Source organism: Leptonychotes weddellii, chromosome 8, assembly GCF_054177405.1.
Source record: "Leptonychotes weddellii isolate Sample4059 chromosome 8, ASM5417740v2, whole genome shotgun sequence".
NCBI lineage: Eukaryota > Metazoa > Chordata > Mammalia > Carnivora > Phocidae > Leptonychotes > Leptonychotes weddellii.
This window is the reverse complement of record NC_138376.1, coordinates 32,910,826-32,925,693: the sequence shown is the minus strand read 5'-3', so window position 1 is coordinate 32,925,693 and position 14,868 is coordinate 32,910,826. Positions and strand designations below refer to the sequence as shown.

The 14,868-nt window shown below is 52.6% G+C and overlaps 1 protein-coding gene across 1 annotated transcript in view; it reads right to left on the bottom strand.

The window, feature by feature from the left end:
- POLH (DNA polymerase eta) overlaps positions 1-14,868 on the bottom strand; it is a 277,794-nt gene that overhangs the window by 949 nt on the left and 261,977 nt on the right. The window lies entirely within an intron of this gene.

Genomic DNA, 14,868 nt, shown 5'->3' with positions numbered 1-14,868 from the left:
TGTATACCATTCCCTCAGGGAGTCCACAGATTCCCACCGAGGGCTCATGCTGTGCTGGAAAGTGGATTCAGGCTCCGGAGCGCTGGCGTTTGAATCCTGGCACCTCCTAGTTGTGTGACCTCGGGAGACAAGTCAATCTACTGTTCTGTGCCTCAGTTTCTTCTCTGCACATGAAGATCATACAGCCTTGGATCTCACAGAGTTGTGAGGATTAATGAGTTAATGCCTGTGAAGAGCTTAGCATGTGCCTGAGCCACGTGCTCAATTCTTCCAGCTACTGTTCTGTCCTTGACTTTTGGGGGTGTTAATAATAACAGCGCTGCACTGGAGCTTCACCCACTTAATCCCTAGGAACGGTGATGAGTAAGAGCTTGCCTGTCGGCCCTCATGGGATTTTCAGTCCACTAAGGGGAGCTTGGGCGGATAAGTAACTCCTAAACGAAGGCATAAACGGGGTAACTGTGCCTGAAGGTGAGCACCTAACAGTCTCTGCTCCCGGACAACTAGCCCATGGGCAGCAGGCTCAGGGAGCCCCAGAGGCAGCAGATCCTCCTCTTGCTTCAATCAGGAGAGCAAAGCAGACCGGCTGATTGAATCCCCAGAGGGGTTAGAGCGCCCGAAGGGGCTGGATGGGCCTTGGAAGGAGGCACCCCGGAGGCGTGGGGGAGCCGCTGTTCCCAGGCCAGTGAGCAGGGCTTGGGGGAGCCCAGGCCCATGGACGCAAGCACGCAGCCTACACTTTGCTTGTTCTGTCCCCCTCTCGGCCAAGTCCAGGCATTCTTGAGGGCCAGAGCCCTCGCCCACCACGTGGCCGAGGAGACTTCCCAGTCCTTGCGACAGTGTCTTCTCCGGGATGTGAATGATGTGGCTTCCGATTGCGGTCAGCCTCCCGAGGTCCCGCTTCTCGGCAGGAGGGGTGTGCTGATGGTGCTGACCAGTGCAGGCCTGGCCCCAGCGGCCGGCCCATCTCCCAGCCCTAAGGAATGTCCGGGTAGTGTAGGGTCTTCCGCAGGCTGTGATTCCCCTGGGCGCTCTGGAGAAGGAAGGCCAGGACCGGCCAGGACCGGCCAGAACCCCGATGCCCGTAAGGCCTCACAGCGGCAGAGGCAGAGGGGGGAGACGGGACACCTGCGCCCACCAGCCTGCCTCCAGCCCCACTTCTATTCCATTGTTCCTTCTCTGAATGTGTGTCGTGTGTGGGCTCCCTGTGAGCCAGGAGTCATCCCCCTCTTACAGATGAGGAAAAGGAGGCTCTCAGAGGTTAGTAAGAGAGCTAGAAAGAAGCAGAGTGGGGACTGGAGGCCGAGCTAATTCCGGAGCCCAGGCCTTGCTTACCAGCGCCCATTCGCCTTCCCTCTGAGGCTCGAACGATAGGAGAGATCGTGAGAACACTCAGTAGGCGGTTGCTACGTGCCAGTCGCTACCTGACAGCACTACGTGTCTCCACGCTTCCCATCCTCACATCACAGACATGAAGAGCTTGCCCCAGGTCACACGGCTAAGTGCCGAAGTGCTGGGCTTTGAACCCAGGAGTTCCGGCTCCGGAGTCGCTCCTGCTCCCACCACTCCCAGACAAATGCCAGCACCTCAACCCAGGGCAGTGCTGTGCTGCTCTCCCTCCATGGGGTGTGAGCAATGCTAACAGATCTCCCGGATAGACTGAAGGGGAAAAAGCCAAGGAACAGAAGAGTGTGGTCAGGAGGCCACTGTTTCTATGAGGGAACCCGAATAACATAACCTTGGCTGATCACGGAGGCTGAGGGCCCTGAGGCTGGGGTGTGGCGGGCCCCGGTGTGTGTGGCCTCGAGGTGTGAGAGCAGGTGTGACCTCTGAGCTCTGGCAGACACAGGACACAGGGGCTGCATCCCCGGGTGGTGCTGGCTTATTGGCAGGTCTGGGACTCGTGACATCTGGCTGGAAAAGGCCCTGCGGGAGACATCGAGGGGGGGGCCCCACGTGTCTCAGGCAGCCTTTGGTCCCGCATAGAGCTGACAGTACCAAGCTCAGGATCAAGGGAAGTGGGGACATGGCAGGCAAGGCAAGGCTTGGTCAGTCCTCTAAGAGGCTGGGATCAGAGGGCTCCACCGCCTGCCTAGGGTGCTTTTTAAAATCTAGTTTCCCAGGGCCCCTGGGTGGCTCAGTTGGTTAAGCATCCGGTTCTTTTTTTTTAAAGATTTTATTTATTTATTTGAGAGAGAGAATAAGAGACAGCACAAGAGGGAAGAGGGTCAGAGGGAGAAGCAGACCCCCCGCCGAGCAGGGAGCCCGATGCGGGACTCGATCCCGGGACTCCAGGATCATGACCTGAGCCGAAGGCAGTCGCCCAACCAACTGAGCCACCCAGGCGCCCCTAGCATCCGGTTCTTGACCTCAGCACAGGTCTTGATCTCAGGATCTTGAGTTCAAGCCCTGTATTGGGCTCCATACTGAGTGTGGAGCCTACTTAAAATAAAAAAAACCAAACAAAATAAAATACAGCTTCCGAAGACCCAACCCTTGGAGACCCTAATTTATTAAGAAGTCCAGCAAGGGGGCCCCGGAATGTATAGTTGTATTTGATTTAAAAATTATTTTCATATATTTTTGAGAAGGTGAAAAGAACAGAGGAAGTAAGGGGGGTGGGAGGAGGAAGGGAGGGAGGGAGGAAGAACCAACCAGTACTGAAGAGAGTACAGTGACAAGCAAGTCTCTCTCCTGTATTCCTTTCCGGGGACTGTCCCCCAGGGCCAGCAATGGCTAGCTATTTGCCTTCTCTCTCGAGATGTTCTAGGCACACACAGCACCATATTGATGCATAGAGAGCTGCCTCATTCTTTTTCATGATGTTTTTGTAAAGAAGATGTGCTTGTATAAAGCTTCTCTGCAAATGCTGATAAACAGCTAGCTTTGGAAAAGGCTAGTTTAGAGAACTTCTTTGGAGCCAACAGCTCTGGATTTGAATCTTGATTCTGACATTTACAAGTTTAAGTGATCTTGGGCAGGATATGTGACCTCTCCAAGTTCCAAGCCTTAGCTCTCCTGTGCACGGAAGGGGGTGATAATGGTAGAGTTTTCATGGAGATTAGAAATAATTTATGGCGAGCTCCTGGTGCCTACCAGGAGTGAATAATAACGGGGGGACGAGACATTTACAAACATACACAGAAACGTGAGACCGATCACAATGTTTGAGCACATACAAAGAGTTCAGACACAGGCAGCCGGCGGGATGAGTCCCTTCAGCTCTGCCCCAGGAAGATTCCCAGGAAGAACAAGGTGGGAGAGGGAGCTCCCGGTCTGGAGTTCACCAGCAGTGTCGGGAGGGGACTGGGAGGGCGGCGTTCCTTTCCGGGAAGAACTGACAAGGCTGACCTGCGCTCTGCTTTGGAGGAGAATCCGGTGTTGGTCCACATGGCATGTGTCCCTAAGTCAGGGCTGGCAGGGTCAGCCCTTACTGGGAACCACAGCTACAGGGAGACTGGGTCAACTGTCACAGGAGCTTCCGCTAGGCTCAAATCTCTGCTGTCCCTTGGCCTGGTGGCTCCTTTCAAAATGGACGGTTGTTGGAATTCAATTAATTATATTTGCAAGTGAATTTGAGCCCTTGTCACTCAAGTTGGGAAAGTTTTATCATGGAGATTTTTCGATAGGAGATGAGTTCTAAGTTAGTGTTGAAAAGGCAGATGGCTTCTAATGAATTCAATGATTTTTCTTAGAGCACCTACCAAGTGCCAGGCTGGATCTTAGGCCCTGGGGTTAAAACAGTATACAAGGTAGGTCCAAATCCCTGCCCCATTCTAGCCTAGGACTAAAGCTCCCGGTCTGGCAAGGAGACTTTTCCAGATCCAAATAAACCCCGTTCCTGGTCTTTCTCCACTAAGAGGGTCAGTAGAGCTCTTTCCCGCCCAGGAAAAAAAATGGCCTGGCTAGTAACACAAGGACACTTTGCTAACATTGTAGGCACCCACTCTGGGCATGACCTGCAAGATTCACGTGAGGTAAGGGGATGGCACTACCTAGCAACAGGCTCCAGGCCATGGTAGAGCACCTACCCCATTCTGGTCTCTGTCCAGACTCAAAATGGCTCCCTCCAGGTAGCTATCTGAGGAGCCCTTGGCCTTCTCTGGGCAAGTAATGAAGTGGATGGGTAAGGATGAACCTTGTTTCCCAAAGGCCCAGCTTATTTGGTGTTTCTCTTTCTTGAGTCTCTGGGCTATGTCTCCTCCTCCTTCAGACTGGGGCTCCCCAGGGACAGGGCTGCACCTCCTCCGCAGACTGGGGCTCCTTGAAGCAAGGCTGTGTCTCCCCCTCAGACCGGGAATTCCTGAGGTAGGACTGTGTCTCCCCTCAGACTGGGGCTCCCTGAGATCAGGGCTTCTTCTCCCCTTCAGACCGGGGCTCCCTGAGGGCAGGACTCTGTCTCCAGTCGGAGTGGAGATTTTCTCCTTTTCCTCCTCTTCCAGGCTCTGGCCTCTAGGGAGAAAGGATGCCCCTCCCAACTCCGGAGGTGATATCCTACAAATTAAGGGCTGAGCTGACTCAAACCCAGCTCTCCTGATGTCAAGCAGAACTCTGCCCCCTACGTATGATTTCCTTAAACTCCCAATTCGGGCTGTATGTTCTAACGAGCTCCAGTGTCATCTCTGCCCTATCTAGTCACAAAGCCATTTGGAGGCCTGGCTGCCAGGCTAGGTGGCCTGGGGGAAGAGGGGCAGTCTAAGGGCTGGTACTTTCTCTCTCTCTCCTCTGTGGGAGCTATTAGGCAAGTGAGGCATTTATTTTCTGAGGCCCTCACTATTTAGCTACAAGATTAGTTCTAGTCCATTTACTCACCAAGTCCACTGGCCAAACGCTGCGACCAGAAAAGCACATCTCCCTTGCATAATAAATGTTTAATAACGACAATTGGGATTGACCAGAAAATGCCCCGGTTGGCAGTCCTGAAGCCACACCGGCTCCAGGGGGTGATTCAAGTTCAGCTCCACTGCCCCGTCCCAACCTAATCTGCTTGTCTCCAGGCCCTTTGGGCACCAGGCAGCCTTCCTGCCTGCTTCCTCTGCCACCTGCCCACCCGTGACAACAGAGCCGGCAGGAGTGAATCCCACAGCCGCTCCAAGGTCCTCTGTTGTGTTTTTGTACAGTCCTGCCTCCTTCAGCCTGGCAACTTCCCTCAGACTGGGGCTCCCTGAGGGCAGGGCTGTGTCTCCCTGTGAACCCCAACCCCGACCGAGCCTGGGATCTACCTTCTGCACGCCTTCCCACGCAGCCCAGCACAGAGTTAGTGCTACCTGAGGCCGCCCTGTGCCCAGGCCCCGGGCTCATTTGCGAACAAAGACCAGATCTGTGTGCCTGCTGGCAGATGTTAAAGATAACCCCACTCGGCCCTCTAGGAATTAGTCTAAAATATACGATTGTATTTCAGGAGCCTTAAGGGTGTTTCTGAAACCTTGGGGCCCAAGACAGTTATAACATATGTCCATTTTAGACTTTGGAAAATAGGGCGCTATAATTGGAAAAGTTAGCGAAGCGCTAAGTACAGGGAGCCGGTCTCTTTACATCTCAAATACCAGGCATTTAGGTGGCTTTCTTGGAACCTGGCATTAGGGACACGTGTGAAGGGGCCAGGCTCATTTCTGGGGAGTGAGTGGGAGCAGTCGGTGAAGGTGCTGGGGCAGAGTGGGTACGCACCTCTGGGCCCAAGGCTAACACCCCTGCTGCCTGGCACACGGACCCCAGACTCACCTCCCTTTTTCGCTTCTTCTTCTCTTCCGACCTGGGTTTTTGGAGGCTCCCAGGAGCACTTCATAGGCTCAGGTCTGGGGCTTGCGCCCTAAAGCATTCCAGGTTCTGGCCTTTTCTCCAAGGGCGGAATATGGGACTCCTGTGGTTTGTCAGAGCGTGGGGGCTATGCCCTTGGGTTCTGGTGCCAGACTGTCTGAATTCAAATCTTCCCATCCCCACTTAGGCAAGTTGCCTAACCTCTCTGGGCCACGATTTCCTCATCTATAAAATGGGATGAAAGTTATAATACTTACCTCCCAGGGTTGTTGAGATGATTAATGCAATAACTTATATAAAGCACTTTGCACAGTGCTTGGCACATAGCAAGAACTCAAGAATGTTAGCTACTATAATTATATTTTAAAAGGGTTAACATATTTCCAAAGCAATCTTTCATTAGATCTAGACTCTCTGCTGATCGTGCCCTTCCTTGGAGACCCTTCTATACCTCTCTCACCTTGACCTCGTGCTGGGATCCAGGGAAGTTCCTTTTTGTCACAGTTCATTCATTTGCTCATTTGTTCATTCATTCCTCCAACGTTTACTCACGTGGGCACGAGGGAGGCCATTGTAGACACAAATAGCCTTTGGCTGCCAAATGCTGCCCAACCCTGATCTAAGTGATAGGGCAGGTCAGCAGCTTTATGAAAAACCAGGGATGGTCCATGGAGCCCACCCCCACTGAAGAAGCTACAAATCCAAGCGGGAGGGGAAAAGATAAACACTTGGCAGGAGTCGAGGGCAGGGCCTGGGGTTCTGGAGGGAAGAGTAGGCACGCTTACGTATTTCCAGAGCATCGGCAACTTCCCAGGTCGTGTTTTAGTATCAAGGTGTAAGGAAGAGACATTTGGCATTTGGGTATAAAAGGATGCATGGTGGATTCCGTTTTTCCGACAGTACAAAGGCCCTGGGCCATCCACCTGTGTTTCGGCTGCCTCGTGCTGTGTAACAAGCTACCCCAAAAGCTAATGGCTTAAGACAACAATTATTTATTTGATCCCAATTCTGCAGCTGTGACAGGGAAGGCAGGGTCAGCTCATCTCTGCTCCGTGCCTCAGACTGTAGGATTTGCTTCCTGAATGACTTCACTCCCATGCTGGCAAATTGGTCTCGGGTCCGCTGGGGCCAAGGGCAGCACCTCAGTTCTCCTCCGCGTGGCCTTTCCCTATGGCTATGTTGAGCTTCTCAAGATCGGCAGCTGGGTTTGGAGAAGAGGCATCCCAAGAGTTAGTGTCCCAAGAGGACAAGCCCCACCATGCAAATGCTTGCCAAGTCTCTGCTTATAGCCAGCCCACTTTGTAAGGTCCCGCTGGCCAAAGCAAGTCACATGGCCAAGTGTAGAGTCATTGTGAGCAAAGGTCACACAAGAGTGTGAATACTGGGAAGGATGATCAAAGTAATAGTCTACTAAAACCTGGGGTTCCCAATCTCACCAGTGACCAGATACATCTAGATGTGGCCATTCTACTATACTCACATGGGAGTGTATAAGTTCAGCTACCAGGACAAAGAAACCCCCAAATACAGAGGCTTCAACAGAATAAAAGTTGATCATCCAACTAGGTAGTTCAGGATGATAGGTGACTTAATCGTGTCAGGTATACACCCTCCTTCAAACTTGTTGTACTGCTTTCCTCAATGTGCAGCTTTCTCCATGTGGTCCAAAATAACTGCTCCAGTTCCTGCCATCACATCTGCATTCCAACCAGTGGTAAACGGAAAGATGAAAGAGAGTGCTCCTTCCTTGCCATCTCATTGGCCGGGACCTAGTCACAAGCCACATCTAAACTGCAAGGGAAGCAGGAAGATGTAGTCTTTGGTGGAGAGCTTTGTACGCAACCAAAACTTCTATTACCATGGAAGAGGAGAACAAATATAAAGGAATAATTGGTGGTCTCAGTCACAGGAAACAAATGACCAGCCCCAGGACATTCTGTCTGCCAATCTTGTGAGCTAGAAGGGACCATATTCCTGACATCAGGAGCAGAGATTTTAAAAATGCCCCTGAACTATGGCTCATGATAAAAAGAGAAGGGTGGCCCATGGGTGGCAGGCAGCCTGGGCTTTGCATAATCAGAAGCCAGCTGACCTCCTAGGAGCACCATTTCCTACTGGTTCTATCAACTTCACGCCCATGGGCAGGTTTTGAGCATCTCCAACGCATGGCAGAGGAGGGTCCAGGGAGAGACCACTCACAGTTCCACAGAGGATGCTATGAACTCTCCACCAGATCCCAAAGCACCGGCTGTGTGCGGGCTCCAAAGGGCTGGGATGGAGTTCTGGGCTGTGGAGGCCACGGTCACGAGTAAACCTGAATCCCTGGCTTCAGAGGGCGACTCTGGTGTCACCACCACCCCCAGCTAGCCCGCAGCTGTGAACAGCTGACCAGGGCAGGCAGCTCAGGTGGCTGCTGATGACAGGCTGACCCGGAGTTGCTGACTCTCCCTGCCCACAGGGGCTTTTCCTGCTTCGGTTCTGCCAGCAACCTAGCCATGTGTCTCTCCCTGTCTGTGTCAGCTGCATAGCTTCCTTTGGAGCATGCCCCCTCCCCAGCCTTCCGCTCCTTGACGGAAGGCTCTTTGCTTCAGAGCCACAGCAGTGGGCACTTGGTCACCACCGGGTCTGAGGACAGAGAGCAGGAGAGGACCCTTAGCATCTGAGCAGTACGATGGCACAGCTTCTGAGTACAACGATGCAGATATAAGCATTCTTTCCCCGGGGCTTAGAGGCAAAAGTGGGCCCGTAGTCCAGAATCGAGATGAGGTGAAAGCCCCATAAGAGCAGACGTAGGATGCAACTCGAGGACAAGTCCCACAGCCTGAGCAGCGAATTGTTTCAGCCCCTGGAAACTTCCAGAAGTCAATTCATTCAGGAGAAAGCGCCAGAAAGGAGAGGGCAGATGCAGAGACCCTCCCGGCGGGGGATGTCCCCATTAAAGATTGTCTAGTTCAAATAACACACCAGGTGGGGAGGAAGAAGGCGGTTTCTCAGAAACACTGATTAGGAAGCTGGTCAAACCCCCCAGGCCTTCAGGACAAAAGAGAAGTCATGTAGTGAGAAACCATCCTCGCTCCACCTGCAACCCCTCCCAGCACATCATGGTTCTGTGTGGCATTCATATCTGTAAGATAGAAAGCATGACCGAGATAGGCGGGTGTGGACAGCACGCACAGAAGGAGAGGAACATATGGAAATATGTTCAGGCTTACCAAGAACCAATGAGAGGCCATTGCAGACAAGTTAGCACTTATGCCAATTACCTTCCTTTTTCATATTTTTTAACAGAGTGTGACACGGGAACATCAGAAGGGACCTTGACTTATAGGGTTCCAATTCATAGGCTGGGCTAAGCCAGTCAGGTTCTCCCTTTTCCATATTCTAACTCAGAGACACAGAAATGCTAGGCTGTTGCTGATGGATTTGGGGTCTCTGTGTTCCCAGGGAGACTGGTATAGTGGTCCTGAGTACATTTTTTAAGTGAGGTAAGCCAGTGAGGCGGGACCTGGTCCCACCAGTTAGTGACTGCATCTTTGAACAAATTACTCAGTTTTTTCCATGCCTCAGTTTCTTCATCTGTAAAATGGGGATTATTATAATCCCTACAGCCAAGGGTGGTTGTGAAAATTAAGATAATCCATACAGATGATTGGTACGGGGCCTAGGGTCAAAGTAAGCCCTCAGGACATGCGAGTGGTGAGTTACAAAATGATATGTGCTCAGAGCTGACAGCTCTGCTAGGTCCAAAAAAAAAAAAAAAGAAAGAAAGAAAAGAAAAGAAAAGACCTGGGGCAGGGAGAGCAGAGAGAGAAGCTGGGACAGGCAATCCCTGGGGAGGGACCTATTTGAGCTCCTGTTGGCTCTCAGTTCCAATTCCCTGAAGCCTGACTGTACTTGGCATCCAGTGTGGGATGCATCCTTACATGAAACCTCCTTCATTTACTTTTGGAAAGCAGTTTGGCAAGCCACATCAAACAGCACAAAAACAGCCTTGCCTGCTGACCTGGACACTTATCTTACAGAAATAATTAACGAGGAGAAAAAAGCCACAGGCACAAAGATGTCCAAGGCAGCTTTATTTATAATAATGGAACACTGGAAGCCATCAAAAGCCCAACGATCAGGGAAGACAAAAGTCCCCGGGATGGAATATTATGCAGCCATTAAGAATGACAGGTATTAAGAGTACATAGCAACATAAAATGGTTATGAAGAATAAATGAAAAAGAACAGAACACAAAATTATAGCAGATTCTGCTGACGTTGGGTAAAAAAAAAAAAATGTATGTGTGTGGACAGGGCTGGCTAGAATTGCCAAAAATGACAAAAACAAGCTTATTCTTGGGTTATCTAGAAGGAAAGGCCCTCTGAAGGGAAGGGTCTCCCTCCCAGTCGCGCCCCCACCCCCACCCCTGGCATCCCAGCCCTGGGAAGGAGAAGGATGGATGCCCTTGGAACTCCCGGTCCCCACAGCCTTCTCCTTGCCAGCCCCCACGCCGCCTCTCTAGGGGGAAGATGCTCCGGGCTTGGGCTACTGGTATTTTTAGCCAGGCCTCTTGCAGTCCAGTGTTCTAGGGTAAAAATAGCTGGGGTGGAGGGTACAGCACTAACTTTGCTGCTTTCTGCCTACCCCCCTTCCCCGGACCAGGCGCCTCCTTGTCTTGGAGTTTCGGCTTCCCGTTGCTTCCTCTGGCTTCATCCCATTTCTTGAGGCCTCAGAGGCCAGGGAGGAATGTTCTAGTCTAGTACATCTTGGAACCTTGGCGCTCATGGAGGCCATGCGTTCCATTTTATTGATAAAAAACTGAGACCCAGATAGGATACAGGACAAGTCAGGAAGGGGTTGGCCAAAGGAGTCCCAGCCTCTCCCACGCTTCTTCCTTGCTCCCACCCCCTTGTTCTCACTTATGGGAAGGAAGAAGATTCACATGGCAGCCCCAGGGGATGTGCATTTGACTCCGGGCTCTCTTGTTGGCAGTGGAATTGGGGGAAGGTCACTTTCCACCCCAGAGTGCAGTTTCTACATCTGTGAAATGAAAGAGTTAGACAAGACTGGCTCTTGAATCGATGAGCTGCCTCCCCTATCCCAGGCTGAAGGATAGACCTGCCAGCGTTATCTACCATCTTCCCAGCACCTGCCCGGGGCTGTGAATTCTGGTAGGCAAGGGGATGGCACAGCTCAAGGATTACCTGTGGCTGTTACTACCTCTCAGGTGACCTTCTCCAGGCACACATTTGAGGCCCCTCAATCTGTTTGGGTACTTTCTTAAGGAATGAACACTAATTCTAACACTGGCTGGAGCCAAATCTAATCAAGGAGGTAAATCTGCCGGCAAAAACAAATCCTACACGTGTAGTTGAAGGCAACATACATGAGACTTGAGGACAGTCAGCCGCTGGAAGCCTGGAGCTCCTTAACACTCCTGCAGAGCATAGTTATTGTGGCAAGGAAGTACCTCAATGTACCTACCACACCAGAGACTATCCCAGTGTGATGAGCCCTCCACGTGGCCCCCAGCTCTGCTCCCCTCCTGGACCTCCCCCTACCCAGGGCACCTGTCCTGCACTGCTTGGGCTGGGATTTCAGTCCACAGGGCTTGTCTCCCGACTAGATGGTTAGTTCCTGCACGTGACCCAGCTCACAGCTCTGGAAGGGCTTAAAGGGAACCAGCCCCAAGTGAGAAATCACAACACCTGGAGCCAGGAGACTTCAAGCCTAAGGGACTGGGGTAGCAAGCAAGTCACATCATCCCAGGCCCAATATGCTGGTTCTTCTGGGGCATGTGTGCTAACATGAGTGTGTGTGTGTGTGTGTGTGTGTGTGTGTGTGCGCGCGCGCACATGCGCACGTGCCTGGAGCCCCATGACTGCTCTAAGTGTCCCCAGCATGGGGGCCCAAGCCCTCAGGAGTCTGTGATGATGACAGTAAGGATGACCCCTGAGCTTTTTCCTGTATTACAAACATTGACCTGGAAATCCTACCTGTTCCCTCATTTAGTCACAGCCTCTAACTCAAATGTCAAATGTCTGCTCTTAGCGGGCACTTTATCGGTACAGTAACACCGGAAACTCTGATTATTTCAGGAACAGGCTTCCTTCATTAATAAAATGGGGAAATGGATCAGGACAGAACAAAGCGATGGATTCAGTAGACAAAACATGGAACCTAGGGAGGGGCACTAATCCTGAAGTCTTGCGGTTGAGGGAGGGAGAAGCCCCAGATCAAGGACTCTGGAGGATTCTGAGTCAGAATTTGGAGGTCCTGAGAGCCATGATGGCTGGAGAGAGGTCTGCACTGCAGTGAGTCCTCAGACTACATGTGAGATACTCTGTGTTGTCTGAAGAGGAGGTGGAGTCGGGCTGGGGTGGCCTGTGGGAGGCTCCCATCTGTCCCTGTCTTCTGCTGCTCTCCCCTCCTGGCAGCCAAAGGCAGAGGCTTGCACTCAGCCTGGCATGCAGAGGAGGGAGAGAAAAGAATAAGGGTGTCCTAATCTAGCCCATCTCTCAGCCCCATGTCACCCATGAACAGGACCTGTGGCTTATCCTGACAAGGGCTCATCTGGGATTCCCATAGCACTGAAGTCTAACCCAGTGAGTCACCTGGCAGGCCTCCCTGGCATAGCCCTGGGACTCCTGAACCCTCTCTGAAAGCCTGGTGTCCCCTGATATGTGTCTACCGCATGGGGTCAGGAGGGTGGTCCAGACATTATGGTTTGGAAGCAAGAGCCTGGAAGCTTAGGTTTTCATCTGGACTCTGCCTCTATTAAGCTGTTTCCATTGTTCTCTGCCTCAGTTCCCCTATCTGTAAAATGTGAATTGCAGACAGGCTCTGGGTGTCTTATTAATCCCACTTACTAACTGACCCTGGGCAAGTTACTTGACCTCTTTGAACCTGTTTCTTTGTCTTTAAAATGGGGATGCTGCTCCATGCCTTGCCTTCCTCACTGGGCTGGTCAAGGATCAAGTGCCATAGCTCTGCTAAAGTACTTTGAACATCAGAGCCTCCTCAGGACCACAGGAGAGCATTCTTATGACCAAGGACATCCCGTACATCCCACTTGGGTCAGGCCCTGAGGCCATAAGGGAGAGTAAAGGCGTGGCCCTGCCCTTTGCCACCCTTGGGTGTGTTAGGGAGATGGAAACAACCAGCATCCATTCTGACATGGAGGGTGACCAGGGAACCTAGGCACTGGAGGGGTTCAGTGGCTGAGAAACCCTGGGGACCGGGGCTAACTGAGGAGCCTCCTGGAGGAGGAGACTCACATTGAGGACACAGAGGCTTTAAAAGTAAGCCCTGGCAGTCACTTAGAGAGGGCGTGGCTCTGCTCTTGGCCACACCAAACCCCTCAAAGTCCCTTTACTGGTTTTTGTTGTTGTTGTTGTTACAACACATCATCTTATTTGATCTTGAAAACTGCCCATTTAGTTAGTTATTATATATGCCCATTGACAGAGAGTTCCCCCAGCCAAGAAGGCACGGAGGTGGGTCTCAAATACGGGGCTCAAGAGGCCTGGTGTGGCCCCTCTGAGCATCCCCCAGATGTCTGCTGCCCTCCCCCTTTCTTTCCCCTGCCCGCCCCCACTCCACTACCTGTACGCAACACAAATGCAGATGGCTCCTTTTATGTCTCTAGGGATCAAAGGGTTGGCTTTGGAAGAAAGACATGCTGCTTGAAAGCCAAGTGGAGCCAGTCTGCACAAACGGACTTTCCCTGCTTCCTTTCCAGGGCTAGGGAGCAGAGCGCCCCCCCGCCCCTAAGGGCGGTGGTGGGCGCCCACACTCCACCGGCTCCTAGGCCTCCCCTCCCTCCACAACACGCACAGCAGGGCCGAGGGGCCAGGTGCCTGAGTAATATCCCCCCCATGCACGGTCTCACCACCTTTGTTGGGTAATGAGACCGTGGAACGTGTTGTCCCTGCCGAGAGAGGCACCAGTCATGTGGGAGAGGGAGAAAGACAAAGAGTGACGTGGAATGACAGAGAGACTGCGGTGCAGGAGGAGAAGCTCTCGGAGACAGAGAGCGGGAGAGAAACAGGTGGACAGAACCAGCGAGGAGAGCCCGACAGCAGAAGCCTACCAGACAGGCAGAGGAGGAGATGCTGAGGGAGGAAATTCGGAGATGGCAGGGGTAGAAAGGGACAGGGAGAGGGGAACGGGGCGAAGACAAGAATGTGAAGGAGAGATTGACAGGCAAAAAATAAAAAGAGAGAGAGATGGATTTTTTTTTTTTAAAAAGCCAGGCCAGAGATAAAGAAGGAAGAGCAAAGAGGAGGAAAGAGGCAGACAGCTCTAGGGATGTGGAGATGGGCCAGCAAGGCAAGGGAGGGCATCCTGGCTCCGGGCGGAGGCTGCAGGCAGGGCCCTGAGCACCCTGAATCCCTCACTGAGCAGGGTTCCGTCAGTCCTGCCCCCCAAGCTGAGCTCACTCCCCATGCCAGGCTGGAGGTTAGCCCCTACCCTCCCAACCCACGGCTCCCAGCCCAGGTGAGGCTCCCAGGCAGCTTCTGGGACAAGGTGACTTGAAGGGGAGGGACGAGAGCCTGAAAGCTAGCAGACCTCCAGGGGGACGGGTAGAGGGCACCTCATCGGGAATCCCCACACCCCTTCTCCACCATGGGATCAAGTCTATAACCCCTAGCAAAAAAGCCCCTGGGGGCTGGAAGCCAGAGAGGACATGGGGCTGGAGCAAGCAGGTAATTCTAGGGCAGGTACGTGCCACCTTCCTTCCGACCCGCCTGCAGACAACAGAACCGATCTCTGTGGCTGACCCCAAGCTACACCTTGCCGCACCCTTCATCCTCTGTGCCGTGGAAGGACCTAGACTTCCGGAAGCCAGGACCTCTGGGTCCTCCATTCCCACCCTGTCACTGACTGGCTGGGTGACCTTGAACCTGTCACTTTTTCCCCCTGAGCCTCATTTTCCTTATCTGTGAAATGGGAAAAAAAAAAATCACAGTGCCTGCCTCATAGGATGGCTGTGAGGATTAGATAAGATTAAGGGGACCGCGTGCTCAGTGCAGCGCCTGGCACGGAGCAGCGCGCCACTGACGGGGTCCCTGCCGTGGCCTTGCCCGGAGCAGTAGCCGTGGCCCTGCGGTTGGTGTGGGATA